Source organism: Nyctereutes procyonoides, unplaced genomic scaffold (genome assembly GCF_905146905.1).
Source record: "Nyctereutes procyonoides isolate TBG_1078 unplaced genomic scaffold, NYPRO_anot_genome, whole genome shotgun sequence".
Classification (NCBI taxonomy): domain Eukaryota; kingdom Metazoa; phylum Chordata; class Mammalia; order Carnivora; family Canidae; genus Nyctereutes; species Nyctereutes procyonoides.
This window is the reverse complement of record NW_026575160.1, coordinates 12,747,146-12,768,665: the sequence shown is the minus strand read 5'-3', so window position 1 is coordinate 12,768,665 and position 21,520 is coordinate 12,747,146. Positions and strand designations below refer to the sequence as shown.

Here is a 21,520-nt window from a genome sequence, read left to right as displayed (position 1 = left end):
CTTTTCACCTCTGAAATATTTGGAACTGGTGACCTTCTCTTCTTGGCATGATCCTTGACACAGTGACCCGTGTTCCTGTGAATTCCTTGCAGTGGCCACCTCTGGAAATCATTAGCTCCTGAGTGTGGGTGAAGAATGTTGAGGGGTGGTTCACCTAGGCTCAGTCCCCAAGTTTCCTAGCAGTATTCTTCCGAACTGAGATCTTTCCATTTCAGCAGGAATTCTCTGCTGTGTCAGAAACAGGGTGGACGAAGTACTTATTCTCTTGGGCAGTTACTTGACAGGTCATTATTTTAACTGTATAAACACACAAATATTTGTTGAATGAATGAAATACGAAGCATGAAACAACTGAATGTATTAACCATGGTCTTGGAAAGACAGATCCCTTCCTGGGGTGAAACGGAAGCAGAATCTTCTCCTTCTTCCAGTGAGAGAGGGAAGTAAGGTGAACTCACCCTAGATGGAGACAGGTTGGACATTTGGACATGGGGCAGGGGACTGGAAGCAAAGTTGGTTGCAGCTTAAGATGGTGAGTCTTCTTGTTCAAAGAGCACAAAAGAAAGGGCACTAGAGGCACAAAATAGAAAAAAGTTTTTCTTAACTTGTCATGGTTTTTTCTTAACTTGCCATGGTCTTTTTTATTTGCTGTCAGATGGTCATTTTAAGTAAACAAAAATTAAAAATTTAAATTATTAGCATGAATTATACCATTCATCTTTATATCGTGGAGTGCCAATTTTAAATGGGGATGGAAGAGCACTTAACTTGTCTGCAAAATCACTGAAATTATGCAATTTGTTTTTCGTACTGCGTACATGCATACGAATTTAATTCTTACCAGAACAGTGGAAACACTTCACAAAACTAACTCAATTGTTTTTATTTCACGTCTTGAAACGTGCACATTCTATCACACTCTGGAAGCAGATGGCTTCCATAACACACTTACCTTGTACTCAGTTTGAGTCTCGTTAAACTCCAACACATGCTGGGGCCACCAGAATGCTGTGCCTGAGAGGCATTGCCAAAGCTATATGTGAATAGGGGAGCAAGGGTTGAGGGACACCTATGTTGTGCATATCTCCTCTGTTCACATGCATGCCCCTTTGCCCCATTGGACCTCATGAGTTTAAGGATGAAAATTTTAAGAATTTCAAGATGGTGACATACCTGATTTAACCAAGCAAGGGGCCCTACTGAGCATGGGCCCTGCTTGATGACACAGATCACTTGCCCAGAGCTGATCTGACTTGGGGTGATGCTCCTGTGCTGAGAACAGGGGCTCATTCAGGCCGGGGGACCTGCTCTTGGACTCTTGGGAACTGCTTTTGTGTTTTCAGAATGCACAAAACGTAGCAGCAGGGCATTAGATATATATACTGTATAAATCTAATCTGTATTGGTGTTTGTGCTCAAAAATGTTTTACTGAGAAGAATACCTGAAAAAAACAAAAGGCACCATCCCAGAAGATAGCATAAGGGGTGAGTCAAGGAGGAGAGTCTAGGGGCTGAGGAGAAGCCCCTTTTGTTTATTTAGCAATGGCTTCCTGATGGGGGTCAGTTCATATCCCCACCCCGCCTTCCCCTGACGGGGAACTATCCATTGAAATCACATATGTCACCATCTTGAAATTCTTAAAATTTTCATCCTTAAACCCCTGATGGGGGATGAAGGGGCTGAGGAGAAGTCCATTTTGTTTATTTAGCAATGGCTTCCTTATGGGGGTCAGTTCATACCCCCACCTCCCCTTCCCCTGATGGGGGATGATCAGGCCAGGGTGAGCCTAGCCAGACTGGTGGGACCTGAGTTGATGTGAGCCTCTTGACCTATAAGGGGAGAATCTAAGTTGTACCCATGGAGGAGAGCTGAGGATGAAGCCAGGGGCATCAATAGCTCCTGTCAGAAGTCCACGAACAAGAGAGAGACCAAAAAATGTGAGTCAAAATGAGAGAAGCCAAGTCAAAACAAGACTCATATACCATTGAATTCACCTTCTTCCTGTTTTACAGATGAGGACATGGACAGCCAGAGAGTGAAGTGACCTGCTAAGGGTCACAGAGCTAGCTATGGCCAGGTCTATTACCCTGCTCGCCTGTAGGTTACAGCAGGTGGAGCAGAAATACCCCCACGGCAGGAACCAATAATGTTATTTATCATCCTCATTTTACAGATGAGGAACCCAAGGTTCAGAAGAAGGTGGTGGTAATATGGGCTTCTTCTGGATGGCAAGTTGGTCATGCGGTCCACCTTTGGGTCAGCTTGGGTCAAAGTCTGGAGGCCAATTGCAGTGGCCGTAATGGTGGCCAGCATCCTGTTCAGAGTGAGTGCAATCGCCAAAAGCTTTGGAGGAATCTAAGGGATCAACCAGTAATCCCCGGTTTTGGAAAAGGGTGGACACAATCTTCAGCAGCTGGACTAGAATTTATAAATTCAATTTACTTTATCTTTCCAAGCAAGTTCAAGGGCATTAAAACTCACTTTACAATGATCTCTTTGGTATTTACAATATCCCTAAAAGGTAACAAAGCTGCTTCATCTCATATTTTTATCTTTGCAGCACAAAGGAGCAGGGATGAGGCCATCCCACCCTGACTGGGAGAGCTGCTGCCCGACTCCAAATCCCCGCACCGGCTCTGACATGAGGCTGCATATAAGGCAGCTTCTCACTGTCCTTCCATTTCTTCTTTTACCTCATTTGGTTAAACCACACAAGCTCAGTGCTCGGAACTTCCGTTTTCTTATCTTGAACATCATGTACTGTTCCAGCTCCAGTCAGCCACCCACAAGGAAGCGTTCTGTTCCTTTTCGACAGAGGGCCTGGCCGGCCACATGGCCACGCTGTTGAAAAGCTCTGTAAGTAACATTGTCTGTAAGATCTTGAAAAGATCTATCAGAACTGGAAAGTGCACAGTGTTAGAGTTTAGTAGTTATCTCTGGTCTGCTTATCTCACAATCAAATATGAAAAGGAAAACCAGAGGCAAGAGAGGGAGGGTGAGGATGCAGGGGTGGATCAGGGATGGAGAGGAATCAGGCATGATTCTTTCCTAATTCATTTTGAGTTTTCCTGAACTTGGTCTTCACTGCACAAATCAATGTATCAGGCCTCAATCTTTGTCACATTTGTTGGAAACCTAAACTGTGCTAATGCTTTATTGTAGTCAACTCGTTCAAATTGCTATTATATGCTTGTCTTTTTTAGTATTACTTGAAATATGTTTGTACCATTCTCTATCTTTTCTTTTTTAACTTTGATAACTTGGTTAAGTATTTCATTAAATCTGTAGATGTTGCAGTAAATGCCTCCCTTTGGGCTGGGAAAAAAAAAAGAAAGGAAATTTGCATGGCAAGTTCTCAATCTTGTGTTTTTGTTTTCCTGAGGCTTCTGGTTTCTCAGAACCTATGCTTCAAACAATCTATTTACTTTTGATTTACACTGCAGAGAAGTTTGAGAAGTTCTAACTTAAATGGGTAAAAATAATTGCAAGTTGCGAAAAGAAAAAAAAAAAAAGAAAAAGAAAAAATGTGCCACGGAAAAATGCCTGAATCTATTTCACTTAAAAAGTTATGTCAGGAATTACACTGTGAATTGGGTCGAAACGACTCCATGCCCATTTCTTTCTGCTGCGGGAAATTTAAAAGTATCCATTGAAATCTAGACTATGAGAGTCACAGAAAGCTCATGGATGATCTAAAACAACATGTGTGCCTGCTTCTCTTTGGTGTGTGCATTTGCACAGGTACACAGCATATTGTTTCAAATAATAGTTTTACTCAGACAACTTGAATCTGGGCAACTGGAAAGCTGTCTAGTTTAGCTCGTCCTCACCCTGTTCGGCTCTAATCCTCTCCCCAACCTAGAGATGGGTTTATTTCTTCTGTTGACATTCAGCACATGCTTGCTTGGAATCTGTCTTCCTCTCCCTTGTCCTGGTATTGGATATTCTCAGTCTCCCATGGACAGTCTCTGAGAGGGGGGAGCAAATGTTCCAGCAATAATAGGAGCTGGTACCTCCTCAAAGTTTGCCCCGAGCTTTTCTATTTACCTTGATCTCAGCTCTTTAGAGGCATTTAATCTTCACCATGACCTTGTGAGGCGGTTCTGTGAACAACCCCATTTTAAAGTTGAGAAAACTGAAACAGAGAAGTGAAGCAACTTGTCAAAGCTACGGCAGGATTCCAGCCCAGGCAGGCTGCTTCCAAAGCACGTGCTCATAGCCAAATATGGTATCCCCCACCCTGCACCCCTGGTACGAACCGGGAAATGGAGTATAATTGTTGATGGGGGCAAGTAATGAAGGAGGGCACCAGGGAGGCTTGGGAGTCAGAAATGATCTGTTTCTTGATCCAGATGCTGGATTGTGGAGCTGACTATTTATGCACTTTTATGGATGTGGATCATACTTCCCTGATATTAAAATAGAAAGGAGGAAATGGGCAAAAATAAAGAATTAAGATATATGTATATCACCGATGGCAAGTTGAATGCAGTTCTTGGCACTAGGTTGCTTTGGGGTAATGACTTGATCTCTGTCCAGGTCTCTATTTACTCATCTGCAAAGCTGAGCATAGATGATTCCTACTTCGCAGGGTAGGATTAAATGGTCTGCTTTCCACAGAGATTCAGAAATGAAGATAATGTCTTCTTTGATACCATGGCGATGAGGGTATCCTGGCTAGTTTAGGGAAGGGAGCGTCCGGCTTCATAGCTGGTCCCCAGGATCCCTTCTTCCTAAATAAATAAAGTGTAGGTATTCACAGGCCATTTTGTTGGCCAGTTCAAGGTGTGTTCCTTCTCCAGATAAAGAGTTCTTCCTTTTGTTGTCCTTTCACAACAAATTGTATGACCAGATCCAATGTTAGCTAACCTGACACTAACAAATCCACTGGCTCCCCCTTGTTCAAGAGGTGCAGACATTGGGAAGAGTACATTTTCCCGTCTCTGGTGTAAATCTTGTGTTCCAGAGGTAAAAAGCTGAAATGAAAATGAATGGATCTATGTTATCTCCTAGCTTTTATGCTAAAGGTAGAATTTTAGGCAGAAGCACGGGAGATAAAAAAGTAATTTCTTGAATGATATGACAGTTACTGTGTCTCCCCATTGGCTGAATGTGTTTCAAACCTGTAATGCCTGAAATCTTTGTTCCCTTCTTTCAGGCTCCATCACACGGGGCGAGCCCACTAGCTTTTCTAAGATGCCCACCCTTCACCGTGCCCTTCCACGCCTGATGGCCTGCCCTTCTTCACAAAGGCCCATTCTAATTTCACCAACGGTCAGCTCTGCTTGCCGCAATCCTGTCAAAGCAGACAAATTAAACATGTCAGGTGACATATGGAAGAAAAGGCTTTCTGATTTACTATGGAACTGTTTATGGATAGGAGTTATTTCTCTTGGCCTGGTACCTGTTCCCAAGGCTTGATCACATTTCAAGGCGCTGCTGCCATTTACTCAAAAAGTCTAGGTCCTCACATGTTTGTGGGCACATGGCTGTCTGCGCACAGTCATCTGAATACAGCCGGGAAGCTGCGGCCAGGTTGTTGACTGCAAAGTGCAAATGAAGGGAAACTGAAATCTCCCTCCAGCCCTGCCTCACTTCCTTGCTTCATGGTTTGAAGCGTCGGGATGGGAAAAAGCTATGTCCGTTGGGAAAAGGACCGAGGGTCACAGCTCAATGAAAAAGAAAAAAAAAATCCTTAGTTTAGCGTGGACAAGTTTGAAAACATCGTGTGGATGGAAAGCTCTATTTCCTGCCCCTATTTCTGTTTGCAAATAGGATGCTGCTGTGTCTATTTCTTGCGGTGGAGTCCTTTATAAGGAAGAAAGCCCTAGCGGTATGGGAAGGTCAGATTGGGGGTGATCGTTCTCCCTCTAGCTTTTCAGATGTCACAACCAGATGAAGGATAATTTAAGAAGCCCCGAGCTGGGTGATGGGTCTTGCAGAGCTGCTTGTCTGTTGGACCTGGAGGAAAGCTTATCCCGGGCAAGGTAATTTACGACAGAAGACACAGGCGCAGCTCCCTGCAGGCAGCACAACCGAAGTCCTCTGAAGAACTCCTGCTTTATTGGAGAGAGCTGTAAGGCTGAAGACAGGATAACTTATGGCTTTCCAGTGGCTTTCCCCTTTCTCCTCTTCCTTGTTGTGATTGTTATTTATTATTTGTGGGCAGGGATGAGAGGGTTCACTTTGCCAACTTTTGAACCCTCTCTAAATTCATGGCTCTGAGTTTTGAACCGTCCCTGAACCTTACTGCGCTTGAGTCCCTATTCTTTTAGCATCCTTTCAGCTTCCCGTTGTGGACGGAGAAAGACTCTGGAAGGTTTATTTTAAAAGGTGGAAATAATTCCTTAAACATCAAATAGCTCTTTTTAAAAAGGCAGCCTGTTTTGAGGAGTCAAGTGTAAATGAATTGAAAACATATGCTCCAGATCTCCCCCAGTTTATGCAGCAAGTTCATGGCTGAATTACTAATAGGGCTTCACTGCATTCAGAGCTGAGATGAAACAACGGGCAGGGGATGGGCAAGGCACATTAGTTCTCTCGGTCTCTACTGCTTTGTTCCTTATTTAATATAAAATGGGCTTTAGTTGAGCTCTGAAAGCTGGAGGGAAGAGGAGGAGACATTTATAAGCAGTATTTTGCCAAGTAAGAAATCTGTATTAGGAAAGAGCATTTTGGCAGAGGATTTAAATTCTTGGTTTAATGGCTGTAACATTAGGAGGCAGAGAAAACTTTGAAATCAGGGCTGTCTAACTCTCCACTCAGCTGAAACCCTTCTCATCACCTTCACACCCGCAGCTAATTTGGCGCTTCCTTCCACCCTGCAAGGCCTGTCCTTAAGAACCCTGAGAGGTTATTTGGGTCTAGTACTTTCTATGGCCAATTGCCTTAAATATGTCTTTTTGAAAGGGCGCCCTGCAGATAGAGACAGCTGAAACGAGGCAGCCTGGGCTAACAGAAGGACAGCCCAAGAAATTCTGCTCTTCCCCTGGTCCCCATGCTGAGGGCTGCCCAGTGCTGCTCCCACCTTGGACCAGTGTGGCCACAGCACAGACTGTTGGGAATCAGGGTGCAAGAAACGTCCGCTGACAGGGTATCCCGGCGGCTGGACAACAGTGCTCATTGGATCCTAGTGGATGGCACCCTGTAATGTGTGTCTGGACACAGTGGCCCTGAGGCCCCGAACCAGACAGAGCCTCGCAAGGAATGTTTACTTTTGCTGCTAACATCCCTCTGTCCATGCTTGGGGAAAACCACTTGCCATGTCCCATGTGTCTGCCATGTTTCCCCACATGGCAAAGATGGGCTCGCCTTTTGCCACCCACCTTGCGGCGTAGATGTGGGCCAGATGAGAAATCCCACAAAGAGCCTATGGATCCTTGGTTGAAAGTCAAGTGCCCACATGAAGTACCAGGCACTAGACTGGTGAAAGGTGTTTGTAGCATCAGAGCTCAGGGGGATAGTAGATAGGCTTTGCATGCAGCTAGCAAGCAGCTCCAAACATGCTTTCTACTTCTTTGTGGAGTCGAAAACACAGTTGTTACAAGTTACTTTGTGATGACAGAGTGTGCTGAAAAGGAACTGCCAAGAAAACCCGTTGGCCCAGCCCGGGCCTTCGGGTCCCATGGCCAGCTGGGATTATCTAAAGTGGGCGTCCTTAGAGAAAGCAGGAATTCTCTTCCACCACAGACTGTTGAAACCTCCCCATTCAACTGTTTTAAAAGCTGCAGAGAATTAAAAATAGAAGCTTTCTGGAGGGAGGAGAGGGTCCTTTGGGGGCACTTTGTTTGCTTTGGTTTCTATCTCCCTCCCTGGAATGTGGCGAAAACCTGGAGAAGCCAGCACTCAAAGAAGGCCTTGCAGAGAAACGAAACCCCCTCACGCCAGAATGAAGGGTGAGGAGACCTTTCTGGGTTCTGGTTTTATAATCATTTTTGTTTATAGTAGGAAGGCAATAGCCCCCTTCTTGAATTCAGCACATGTCCCTTCTGAACGATGCCCCTCCTTACTCCAATATTATAGGGCTAGAGCTTCAATAGGTTACTATTAAGCAGCTAATGTTAAATACAGACGGACACTGGTTTTGAATGGGATGACTGTCACCCGGGTGGGTGGCAAAGGTGCCACTCATGTGGGTGGGAGGTGACGATTGCAAATGGCAGCCACCAGAGTCCAAATGCTTCACTGGACGGTTGGGGGGCAGAAGGACTTGCATGCTCTTCTGAAAGTTCAAGAAAGGGTATGGGCCGAGGGGGAAGGATTGAAAGGCAATCCATAGGCCACTGGGCACTGATTTTAGTCCCTTGGATCCTAAGAAAATGGGGAAGGGGAAAAAGTCTGGGGTCTCAGGACAGGCTTTGGCTTTTCTCTCTCTCCCAGTCTCTCCTTCGCTCTGTCTCTGTCTCTGACTCTGTCTCTGCCTTTCTCTCTCTCTCTCTCACACACACACACACACACACAGCCCTGTGGCTTAGTCTCCTGGCTCAGATTCTATAAAACACTAGACTACGCTAGGAAAGGAAGAATTCCAATCTTACTCCAGAACGATCTGAAATAAAGTTTTTTATGAGGGATCCCAGTGGGTTGTCTGACCCTGGGACTTTCATTCTTTTCTCAGAAATCCATGGGGAGGGGGGAGCCCCAGTAAAAAGCAGTCAGTAAATACAGAGATTTGGAACATGTCGGTTTAAAGAGGGAGGTTCCCCACACCATCCCTGCTCTGGCCCCACAGAGAAGCAGCCCCCCCCCTTCCATTTCCCTCTTGCTCCCAGCCACCTGGCCCTGACACCGTCCTGCAGCCGCCTCAAGGATGCTGTGGTGCCCATGAGGTGCTGAGGTGCCTTCGAGAGGGAGAACTCTGAATGGGATCTGTCTGTGCCCAGTGGAGGTCTCTCTACAATATACAAGATGTGAGATGGGATACACCTTAGCTACACCCTTGCACAGGAGCAAAGTGTGTCTTGTCTTTCTTCAGTGAAGGAGGGATTATGAGAAATGTCCCTCCTCTCTTCACCTCACAAGGGGGAGATGAAAATAAAAAAGTTAATTTTTTTGACAGGCGCTGTCATACTCAGGTGCCAGGCAAAGCAATATTATGTTTATTATTACGGTTATCGCTGTGTCCCCATGTGCTCATCGCTCTCTCGCTCTCACATCACAGGGGTGAGTATGGTCTCCCCGGGAAAAGACAACAGTGCAGGCTGCTAATGAGAAAATTCGCGGGGCCACACTAGGCAACCGCTTCAAATTAGAGTTTCCCTGGGCATCGATCATGCCTCATTCCAAAATGAGGCAATCAGAGAACCTGACTACCTTAAAAATAATGGTATGGAGACAGAAAGGGCCGACATAGACCTAAATGTTTTAATTACTATTTTGAAAAATGCAAAACTTAGCTAGCTCATGAATTTTTTACCCTCTCTGGTCGCCACTGGCCACATGTGGCTAGTAAAGCATTTGAAATGTGGCTACTTGGAATTAAGATGGGCTGTTAAGTGTAAAATATACACTGGCTTTTGAAAGTTTGTAATTGCAAGGGAAAAAAAAGAATACAGATTACCTTATTAATTCTTTTATATGTTACATGTTGAAATGATATGATTGCATACATTTAGTAAATATTTTAACTAAAGTTAATTGTAACTGGTTCTTTTTCTTTTTTAAATGTGACGTTGGGTGGCCCTTCCCTTTAGTGGCTACCAGCAAATTTAAAATGACGTATGCGGCTGCATTTGTGGCTTGCACTATATTTCTACTGGGCAGCCCTGCTATGGACTTTATTAATAGACGGTGAGGGGAAATTGCTCTCTGGAATTCAGCATTTTTTCCCCCCAATTCACAGTATCAGGGATACGACTGACCTGGAAGGACTCCGTTGTTACACACAGCGTCAGGAAAAATCATGAAACACTTTGTGGCAGATGAAAGAGAAGTTACTGACTGTCCTTTCTGATGCATTCATGCATTTATCTCTGTTTTTCCTTGTTTTCCAGCTTTTTTATAATTCTGCAAGTTGTAGAAAACTGACAATAATGAAAATGACTCTTATCTATAGATGTGCAAATTACTCATGTCTAGTGGAATAGTTGATCATTGCTGTCTGTATGGATAGACCCTTTTGCCATTCTATGTACACTTATCTCAGTATGCCTTATTGCCCATATATATGACATTCCTTGAATTTTGACCCCATGGCAAAACGTCTTATGTCCCCTCATTAACTAATGAGTTAAAAAAAAAAAACTTTGACACAAGTTCTTTTTACATTCTTAGAAGAGTCACGATTTTATCTTTTTAAGTAATCCTAGAGAACTGAGGCATCCATGGTCATCAGGATTAACCACCGTGTCTCTCTTTCCCGTCTCATTCCCAGCCACTCCTGTGGTCCCCATGGTAGTAGGACTGATACCCTGTGATGAGATGGAGAATGAGTTTTTCTATAGGAAGTGTTTCACCTGACAGCCATGTGAACACTACTCGACATAGAGCAAGCTACATTGTGGGTTATTCTGAATTACGTGGGCCAGCCAGGGAATCCTCCCACCCAGTGGAATATTTGATTTTAAGAGAGACATGCTGAGTTCCAAATAATGAAAGAGAAACTTAACATACAACGCATCGGTAAGGGGTCCACTGTGGATACCGATCATGCACCCAGGGCATAAAATCCTGAATTTAATGGCAAAACATATATAAAAGAAAGTGGGTTGTTATGAGGTTTTGTCCTCCCCACCTCTTTTCTTTATTTGTTTTGCTTTATAAAACCAGCCTCATTCTTATTTTACCTGATTGTCATTTTTTTTTTCAACAAGAGCTGGTTACCTTCAAAGCAAGGCCTGACAAGATGACCCAGGCACATCAGTATTTATTTCACACATCCATTGATTTCTATGAATAGAATTGACTTTAATAAACATAAACAAACTAAAAACATAAAGTAGGTGATTTCACACACCACTTTCTACGAAATTTGGAAATACTGCACTTGGAATGTATATGTTTTGTTTCTTCTCCTTACCTTTATTTTTTTTAAGAAGTTTGCTTTTATTAGCAGAAAGATCATTAAATTTTGTGAGTATTGGCCTCCAGCATTTAAGTTTTTACAGAACACATGAACGTTTACTGGTTTCACCAGCGGAGACGCATGATTTTTATGTATCTGTAATTCTGAAAGGGAAACATTCCCTCTACAAACGCAGAACAGTCCACTTATAAAATTTATGTTTGTGGGCTCTTTTCTTATATAAAGCAGCCACCTTGGAGACTCCATTTAAACAATTAAACAATATTCTCACCTATATAACCTGCCCATATGTAATTATTTTCTTTTTTGGTTCTTTGGTAAATAACACAAGAGGCTTTGTGGCATGAGGAAATCCCTTGACCTGGGTATTTTCAACACCATAATTTGCTTGGTGAAAATGAAAACCAAAGAATGCCTTTTTTTATATATGTAATTTTTGGTTGTTTGAAATTAATTTTCGACATTTAAATTGGCTGGGAGAGGCTTTCAATTTTTTATTCTAAGAAATACTTTTAAAAATTGTTAATAAGGAAGAGTATGAATTTATGCAACTATTTGCTTCAGAATAAGATAGCGCCTTTCAAAAAGTTGTTTTATTTAAGTGAGAAACTTTCATCAAATTTAAAAGATCTTTATGTGCTTTTGATGTATGTTATAAAAGAGTTTTGATATATCTTAATTCTCAATAAAATGGGGGAAGAAATGCTGGCACATTGCACCTCCTATCATTATTCAAAAATAATAGAACACTATACTTTAAAAATAAAACCCAGGTTTCATTTGGATGGACAATTTGTTTCTTATGGAAGAGATTTAGTCCAGAATCATTTGCTACAGAAAGGAGTTACTATATGTGTTAGCTCTTTTCTTTATCTGGGATTTCTCTAACTAGGATTGTTCTCCGAAGCTGATTTTACCTGTTTCTTCTCTCTGAAGGAGTTTGTTACAGTGGTGACTGGCAGTTAAATAAACAGATGGATAGACGTAAAGATACAGATCCTTTCTGGACGGCAAAGAATTGGGGAATCATTTCCAGAAAATAGATTTATTTTGTATTAAACTGATAATATTTAGAAGATAACAAAAGGGTGATGCGTTTGTCATCTGCTGTGTATTCAGGGCTGAAAAAGCTTTGGAAACAAAAAGTTACTATTTATTGCATATGACCATACTAATCGTCAATACTGTTGCTTACATAAATAATATCACAGACTTCTTTATGACACGTGGCTTTTTTCATCAGGAGAGCCTCCATTGTTATCATGTCCATAATTTATGTGAAAAGTAGCTAAGAAGGGAGTAAATTCAGGAGGTACAGAGGTGCCTCGGGTATCTGCAATACGAAATCCAGGCAATTCATGAAATGCCTGTGGCCTCTGTCGAGCGAAGTTTGGTATTTGTTTTTGTCCTAGAAGAGGGATCTTTATCAAAATTTCAAAAGTTTCCCTGACCAGCCCCCTTCAGAAAAGCTTCAAAATGCTTAGCTTGCAGGGTTGCAGAAACAACTGCTTGTCTCTATAATATCCAGATGAAAATGAAAGACTTTAAGAGTATCTCATTATTTTATCCATATGATGCCCAATTCAATCCAAAGACTGTAATTTTCATACGGATTTTTGGCAGCATGTAACCTTAGAAAGCTAGCGTCCTTTAAATAACATGCCATCTCAGGCTCCTTTTGTCCAAACTCAGATCCCTTTTCTGTTGAGCATCATAACTGCTTGTCCCCTGTCTCATCCTTCCTACTTTCTCCCCATGAATTAACCAAAGAAAACCTCAACGTACTCCCGACTTACAAAGGCATGGATAATTCCATGCTGTACTGTGATCCGTTTAAGCATATGATCAGTACATGTCCATTCAATGGGTCTGTGTCTGGAATAAGTTATTAAAGGAAGAGTGTGTCGTCGATGAGGGGTTTTATTAATTTAGAAACTCAGGACTCCAGTATTTTTTTTTTACAATAACAAAAGTGATAAAGTGATGAATCACTTACAATCAACCATGACGAAGGTGATATTGTCAAAGCCTATTTTTGCAGGTATTATTCCAGAAGTTTGTCCACAATTGACTCTGATTTCTCATTCTTCAAAGTTTTCCCTGTATCCCGAACTAACCTGCAGGAGACAGAAGTTGAAGGAAATTGCAAAGCAACATCTGAATAATGAACATCTTGCCAGGAAAATCCGTCTGATCTCCAAGGAAAGGGTGTTGGAAGAGATGCGAGATGGTGGGAGGATTTTCTCTGACATGACTTTGAGTGCTTTGACAGCAATATTGTCCTGTTTATGAAGCATACAGAAGTATGCTCAAGGAGCGAGGAAGTCCTGGAGACATGATCGGAAGGAGAGCTGCAGACAAGGAAGTTGTTCAAACTAGCTCACTTCTCATCTTGGTATTTTCAGAGTTTTTCTCTGCATCTCACACTAATGACAAGCCTGTACAAAAGACAAAACTTTTCCAGATGCTTCGGTGAATTTACTGAGTTTTTATCCTTTTAGGGATAATAATAAGTAACTTTCAATTAGGACTTTACCATTTAGAAAGCATTTCATTTTCATAATAATCATTAAAGTTGCCATAATAATAATTATTATTATTGTCACTATGCTGATTTTTATAAATAAGGATGCTAAAATTCAGACTCTTTTTAATCATCTAAGAAATAGGTGGAGAGGCAGGGATTTTTAAATACAAACCATCAAACCTCAAATTCCCTGCTTTTCTCCCTCCTTTTGGGATGACAACAGGGTAGAAAAAGATATTAATCTCTTTAATAATTACGTTTGCTTTTTTGAGTAAGAACTCAAAGAAATGTAATATGCCACTTAAAATCTTTTACGTTTATAGACTTATACAATATTCATACTGTTTTTCTAATATTTAAGAGAGGAGGAAGTATATTTCTTCACCATAAAAATAAACTAATACCATCGGGCTAGGAGTCACTACCAACAAAAGCATCCTGATAGCTTCCATACACTGTTGGGGGCATTTATGAAAGTTTGGCGATTGCAAGGAGTGGGATCAGTGCCAGAAAGGCTTCTCTGTGAATCTCCAGCGTCCCCAGAGGCCCTTCCTCTTCCTCTCACTTTGTTCCACTCCCCTGATGATTTGCTATTCCAGCCACAGCAATCAAACAAGAAGGTTGGGATCTCCTCAAGGAGCGGTGCACTCGCCTTAGATGGCCTTATGAGTTTACCTTTCAGCTAAATTCCAAGATGAAAGTCAGGAAACAAAAACAAAACAAACCTTTATAGCCATCTTTATCTCAAGGACTGGGCTCCCTTTCCAACACAGAATGGCTTTCTCAGTGATACAGGATTGTTCTTCTACAACAGATGGGTCTGTAAGTGGAAAGAGACCTCTTCATTTGTCTGGTGGCATGTGGACTTCTTCAAATGCACATGTGGTTCTGATTTCCATGGAGGGACCACATGACATTAATGCAATTTCCTCTTTAATGTGCCCCCTCTCTATCAGCCCTGATGTTCAGGCATCCACATTCAAGACACAGGCCTCCATCAGATCAGCATGAGTGCCACAGAGCTTTGTGGAGCTTCGCCAAAGTAACAGGCCAGCATTTGGGAGAGGCTAGTGATGATGTGATTTCAATTTCATACCATCTGTCCCCAGATTTCTTTCACTACAGGGCTGGTCACTGGCTTTGAAGAATAATCAGAATGCCAGGGCTCTGGAATGCTGTGTATGGAGGAGTTGAAAGGATGGGAGACCCTCCAGGCCCCATTGCCGATCCTTGCCATGGAGGGGTGGACAGAGCCTGCTGCCTCCCATTAAGAGATGTACTTGAAAATCCTAATGAAAGCAGTGTCAACCTTCTACAGCTGGCTGTGTGTCTGAGGGGCTGGGCAGATGTCACATTGCTTCCTGGGTGAGAGAGGGACATAGACAACCAAGGAAGAAGGAGTAAATGATTGGCTGGCATTCTTCTCAGCGGGGAGCATTCTTTCTTCTTGGGAGAATAGAGTCTTACCACCTATTGTCAAATGTAACCCCCTCCAACCCCTTTCACCAGCAGGATCTCACCACCCCAATAAGAACCTAAACCAGAAAACAAAAACAAGAGGGAAAAGTGAATTTTTGGGGGCCAGTGAGTCAGAGTTTTTTTTTTTCTAACGGTGGATTATTTTACACAGGCCTTTGAATGATTATTTTCTTTGCTTCCAGGCAATCCGGATTAATTGATACAATAAAGGTCTGGAAGCCCTAAAATGTTGGTTTAATTCCCAACTCTGACACAAAAGAAGCTAAACGACTTGCAAGAGAATATGTTGAAAAATCAACAACAATTTTCCTATCTGCAAATAGTATTGGAGTGCCACTGGGACGCTGTGTGGCATTCAAAAAAATTGTGTTCCAAATGCTAATTATTCACCAGTTGGTGTTCCAGATCGTGTCTCTTGACATCAGTAAGTTGATTGCTAACAGGATGATAATACTGGTTTCGCTTTTTAAATGTGGGTTCCAAAAGTCTAAATTTTCAAAGTCGCCAGAGAAACAGTATATTGAATAGAAAAAAAAAAAAAAAAAAAAAAAAAACCATGGGCAAGAATCAGGATGTCAACTTGTTCACTTTGCAATGAGAAAACCAGGGCCAGGAGAGGTTAGTGACCTGGCCAAGGCCACAAAGAAGGTTAGAGACTTGCCAGGACAAGAATGCTGGGCTTGACTTTGATCAGTACCACATTCTAGAAACCATTTGGCTTTTTATATGCTTGCTCTCATGATGACTCTTGGGAAGGGATTTCGCATGACATGGGTCTTTCACGGCTCTACATAGGTGATTTGGGAGCAACGTGCAAGGGCACTTTTCGATATAGCTGCTTCCCCACTGTGTACAATGCTCATTCCTCGATGACAGGATTGCCAGCGTCTCCTATCAGTTGCTGAAGTCTTAGAAGGCATGAAAATAAACAAAGCCTGACAACTCTGTTCCCGTGTTATGACCTGTTCACCTCCCTGCCACTTCCAACTTCACTTCTCCCTGAGTAGCCTCCACATTATTTAAGGCAGCAGGACGTTCAGAATCAGGCAGCATGTGCTGAAGCTGCCAGAAGGAAGGGCTGTGCGACTGGTATTTGTGGATCTGAGCTCTTCAAAAGCCTGGTCATGCCTGGCTCAGAAGGAGCTGAGGCCATCCTAAAGGTGGCTTTTAGTCCCAAAATTTCTAAACATCCTCCCTTTTTCTTAACCACTTCATGTCCTGAAATCACTAAGGTTTTCACTCTGATAAAAAATGTCTTAAAGTACTCAGGAGCCTACTTGATTCTGGAATGTTCTGACAGGCCACTTGAACAAAAGCATAGAGTAAATCCAATTTATAGTTTACTGTGGATGACACTAACAATCATTCAAATCCATTTTATTTTATTTGTTTCAAATGCATTTTATGTTTTTTTTTTAAGATTTTATGTATTATTCATGAGAGACACACAGAGAGATAGGCAGAGACCTAGGCAGAGGGAGAAGCAGGCTCCCCGCAGGGAGCTCAATGTGAGACTCGATCCCGGACACCAGGATCATGACCTGAGCCAAAGGCAGATGCTCAACCGCTGAGCCACCCAGGCATCCCTCAAATTCATTTTAAAATACCCTTTTTTACATAGACATTCACAGTTGCATTTTTCATAGTGACCTGAAAGTAGAAGCAACCCAAAGAAATGTCTGCCAACTGATGACTGGGTGAACAAAGATCTGGTATATCTATACGATGGAATATTTTTTGGCAAAAAAATGAAGTACTGATACATACTACAACATGGATGAGCCTCAAAAAGTTATGCCAAGTGAGAGAAGCCAGAGCAAAAAAAAAACAAAAACCCACACATATTTAGATGGTTCCGTTTTTTACGAAATATCCAGAAAAGGTAAATCTGTAGAAACAGAAAGGAGCTTACTGATTGCTAAAGACTGGCGGTGGGAATGAGGAGCTACTGCAAATGGACACAAGGTTTCTTCTGGGATGATGGAATTGTTCTAAAATTAGGTTGTGGTGATTGTTGCGCAACTCTGTAAATGTACTCATCATTGACTGTACACTTTGAATGAGTGAGTCCTCAGCTGCGGAAATACCTCACTAAAGCAGCTAAAACCAACCACCACCCAGCAGATGGCCCAGCTCCTGGCATGGAGGACATCTCTGGGGGGGAATGATGTTTGGTGCAATCAGCCACGGGACTGGTTCAGCCTTAGGGTTTCCTTCGGCCCCTCAACAACTCGTGGTGAGCCGGTGACCCTCCAGTCCTTCAGGAGCTCTTGACATGATGCAACAATTTACAAAATCAACTGTCTGCCCTTATGAAGTCAAGTCTGAAAACCTTCGGTTCAGGGACACATATATTCAAAGGGAGAAGCCCATGGCAGCGGCAACGATTTAGGTCTGCAATTAAGATACTTCAAGTGTTTGGGGCTGACAAGGAGTTAAAGTAAATGTTGATTCAGTTGTAAAGTTTCCAGAGATGTAGCCTTGCAAAAGGGTCTTGCACAACTGCATGGTTTTGTTTATTTATGCGTTGTTATTGTCTTTAAAATATTCTTTTTTTTCCTCCCGCAGAAAATTTCCAACCAGCACTGGGACCCTTAGCGGGGGAGACTGGAAACAGGTCTGAATAATGCATTCAAGATAATTTCAAAAAAATCACCCTTTAACGAGTACCATATTCCCTCCAATTTTCCCTTGTATATGATTCACCATTTTGCAAATACTGATGTATAAAGAATGCATTGAATGTGGCAAAAGTTGAAGATAGCCCCTGTGGATAAGACCTAATGGACACCATCCTGAAATAATACATACAGCTCAGCCTCCAGACATGTGTCTTCAATTTAAAATAATTCAGCAATCATGTTCAACCAGAACCTGATTACACAAAATGGGACTTTTTAACTCCCAGACTTGGATCAAATTTTGAGGCCACAAAAAGGGAGGGGGGTGGAGATAATATGTGCCATGTTTATATATTCCAGATACTATGATTAAATGATCCACACTCAGATTTAACTGTTTCTTTGAGCTTATCAAGGTATCTCTAACCATTTCCTACCTATAGATACGTGCCAAGCCTTTATGAGAACTTCTATTGAAGTCCTGAGCCAAGATGCAAAAGGAAGAAAGCTGAAAATCAGTTGGGTTCTTCTGTCTGAATATTATGGTTTCCAAAGCACTGAACTGGGTTATGTTCTCTACTTCCCTGGAGACTCAGGAAGGAAGAGTTGAGTCTTCTGGTATGATACCAGGGTATCCCGGTTCATTGTGTCTGCTGTGCTCACCGAATGATGCTCTTCCCCTCCTTTGATCCTTGCCCACCACCTTTCTTCTCCTTTATCACTACGGCTGGCTTCTCTGTCACAGGCAAGTTCGATCTGTGCTCATATGGGATTTCTGAGATGCTAGGAAGTCCCCACATCTTTCTCCTTTGATAAACTGCCCAATGCTTGAGGTGCTACCATTACTGGTACTTAACTACTTCAAATCCCTTTGCTCAGAAGAAATGGTGGCTCTAAAGGTGCATGGTGAATCCCAAGCAATGGTGTCTGGTGATAAGATTGCCAGATAAAATACAAACGCTCAGGTCAATTCAGATTTCAGATAAGAAACAAATAATTTTTTGTATGCGTGAGTCCCAAATTTGGGGGCATACGCATCCTAACAAGTTATTTGGGGCATAAGGCATACACATCCTAACAAGTTATTTGTTGTTTAATTGAAACTTGAAGTTAAAAAAAATTAAAAAAAAAAAAAAGAAACTTGAAGTTAGCCAGGTCTTGTATACTTTCACTCGCTAACTCTGGCAATCTGATGTATCTAGTGACCACCACTCTGTGGTATGTGGGTAAGGGAGCCTGTGGCTGGAAAGGGTGGGAAAATGAGACTGTAACGTGAGCATCTCCACATCACTGGTGAAGGGCTATGAGCCAGTTCTTTTCCCCGGAATTATTAAAGGATCAGATGGTGTACAAATCAGGCAGCCTAAACCTGAGCATATTAGAAATAAAGGGTTTTGTGTGTCTTGTTTTTCAATAAGATGAACATATTCAGAATGGGTGATCTCCTTTTTAAACAGGTAATATCAATAAACCTGAACCTTTTGTTGACAGGTTTATCGGTATTTTATGAGTTAAAAGAAGAAAGCTGGATACCATTTTGGATGCTCCTGCTGCTTTGGGTTCTAACTTCTGTGTCTGGCTTGGGGTGGGGGGCAGGGAGCGGCAGGTAAGAGCAGTAGAAAGTGTGCTGTGTAGGGGGCTGCCAGTGGTGCTGGGAGTCTACAAACCAGTTGTCTCAAGAAATTCGTTACTAACAAAAAAACAGCAAAATTCGCAAGTGACTGGCCTTTCCCTCCATCAGTGAGAGTGGATTCAATATTATCTTTTCCATACTTCACCTTTAATGACTTGCACACTGGGACAGAGAGAAAAGTGACTCCAAAGTCAACACTCTGGGGATTCCAGGTAAGTTGACCAGGTCCCCAACCATTTGTCATTTGTGTGAAAATCAATTGTCACATGTGCTGGGGTAAATGATTAGGTTGAGATGCACTGCTTCCAGATACTCTTAGGAGGGGAAGCCCAGAGGGGAACTTTCTTCTCAGTCCAAGGTACCATTTCCTGCTTGTGGCCATCCCAAACTTTCCTCACGTTACTAAACCCACATATGCAAGAAGAGAGGTTGTCTACCCTTCTTTCACTTCCTTTCTTTCCACCTGGATACAGCCACATTTATTTGTAGGGTCTGCTCTGTGCCACACCATCTCGGTTCCTGCCTGGAGGAGCTTGTAGTTCAAGGAAGGGGAAGATGGTGTTGTATGAGGAGATCAAAGGTGAATGATTCTGAAAGCAATCAAGAGTGTTGGGAGGGAGACTCCCAACAAGGGATGAAGCTGAGCCTGAGCTGGAAAGGAAGGGGACAAGGTTCTTGGGATGAGAGGAAGGACATCAACTAATCACTGAGATGACCTATCATGGGATAGAAAGCAGTGACAGCAGTTCTAGGAGGCACAGAAAATTTGGCTGACTATGAAGTTTCTAAAATAAGCAGTCCTTGCCATTCTCCACCCCCCACCTCATACCACCCCCCACCTCACCTCTCCCATGGAAGGGAACTGTCTCTGTATCAACCGAGGAAGGGTTGACTTGGGACATTGTCCTGAGCTCCCCCTGGGGACTTCTTTTCTGATGGAGCCACATTTCAGAGGAAATGGAACAACCTCTGTTTTGTTATGTTTAAATGTCAATGTAATGCTGTGGAATGATACTGGTCTCATGTAGGCATCCCTGGGGCTTGGTTACAGGACTCATTTCATCCTTTCTTATGTGACCATTCATAGTTTACCAATTTGCCTTTTTCTTTAGACTAAGTCCTGGGAAGGCAAAAGTGATACCCCGTTTGTTTCTGTCCCCTAACAGTGCTTTGTGGTGTTAGGCCCATGCCAAAGACTCGGTAAATACTTGAATGAAAAAGGGATGCCTGGGTGGCTCAGTAGTTGAGCATCTGCCTTGGGCTCAGGGTGTGATCCCAGGGTCCTGGGATCAAGTTCTGCATCGGGCTTCCTGCAGGGAGCCTGCTTCCTCCTCTGCCTATGTCTCTGCCTCTCTCTCAGTGTCTCTCATGAATAAATAAATAAAACCTTAAAAAAAAGTAACAAAAATCTTTTTTTTGCTTCATTAAAAATAATTCTAACTAAAAAAAAAATAATACTTCTAACTAATTTCTGCCAAATATTATAGAAACAATCTCCTCAAATTATGGCTTCAACAATGGATCAAAAGTCAAGTTCCAAATAAGTCTCCAGGTGGAGAGCACTACACAGAGTCACGCATGCTCACTCTATGGCAATAAAAAAGTCATTTGTGAATTTAAGAACCACAGGATAACAACAGATAATCCACGCTCAGTTATGATCTATTTCTAAGGCCAGGGAGAGTGTGAGTAAATGAAACACACAGATCATCTTCAAATCACACAAGCTCCAAGACTACTACTACTACTACTTTTTGTTCTCCTCCTCCTCCTGCTGCTTCTTCTTCTTCTTCTTCTTCTTCTTCTTCTTCGGTTGGTAGGTGGAAACTCTCACAATTTTGGAGTTTTATCTTATTTTGAATATCCCCCTTTCCCTGAAAGTGAAGACATGGACAAGTAGTATCCTACCAAATTTAAGAGGCCTAAACAGTATGGAGGTTCCTCAAGAAGTTGAAAACAGAGCTACCCTATGACCCAGCAATTGCACTACTTGGTGTTTACCCCAAAGACACAGATGTAGTGATCCGAAGGGGCACCTGCACCCCAATGTTCATAGCAGCAGTGTCCATAGTAGCCAAACTATGGAAGGAGCCGTGATGTCCTTCAACAGATGAATGGATAAAGAAGATGTGAGATATATATATATATATATATATATATATATACATATACATATATAATGGAATATTACTCAGTCATCAGAAAAGATGAACACCTACCATTTACATCAATGTGG

General features: G+C 42.3%; 1 long non-coding RNA gene across 1 annotated transcript; it reads left to right on the top strand.

The window, feature by feature from the left end:
* The first annotated feature begins 2,752 nt into the window (after positions 1–2,752).
* LOC129502868 (uncharacterized) lies at positions 2,753–18,383 on the top strand. Its single transcript, XR_008663062.1, has 3 exons — positions 2,753–2,857; positions 17,599–17,647; positions 18,095–18,383. It is a non-coding gene; the product is annotated as an uncharacterized LOC129502868 (long non-coding RNA).
* Positions 18,384–21,520: the final 3,137 nt, after the last annotated feature.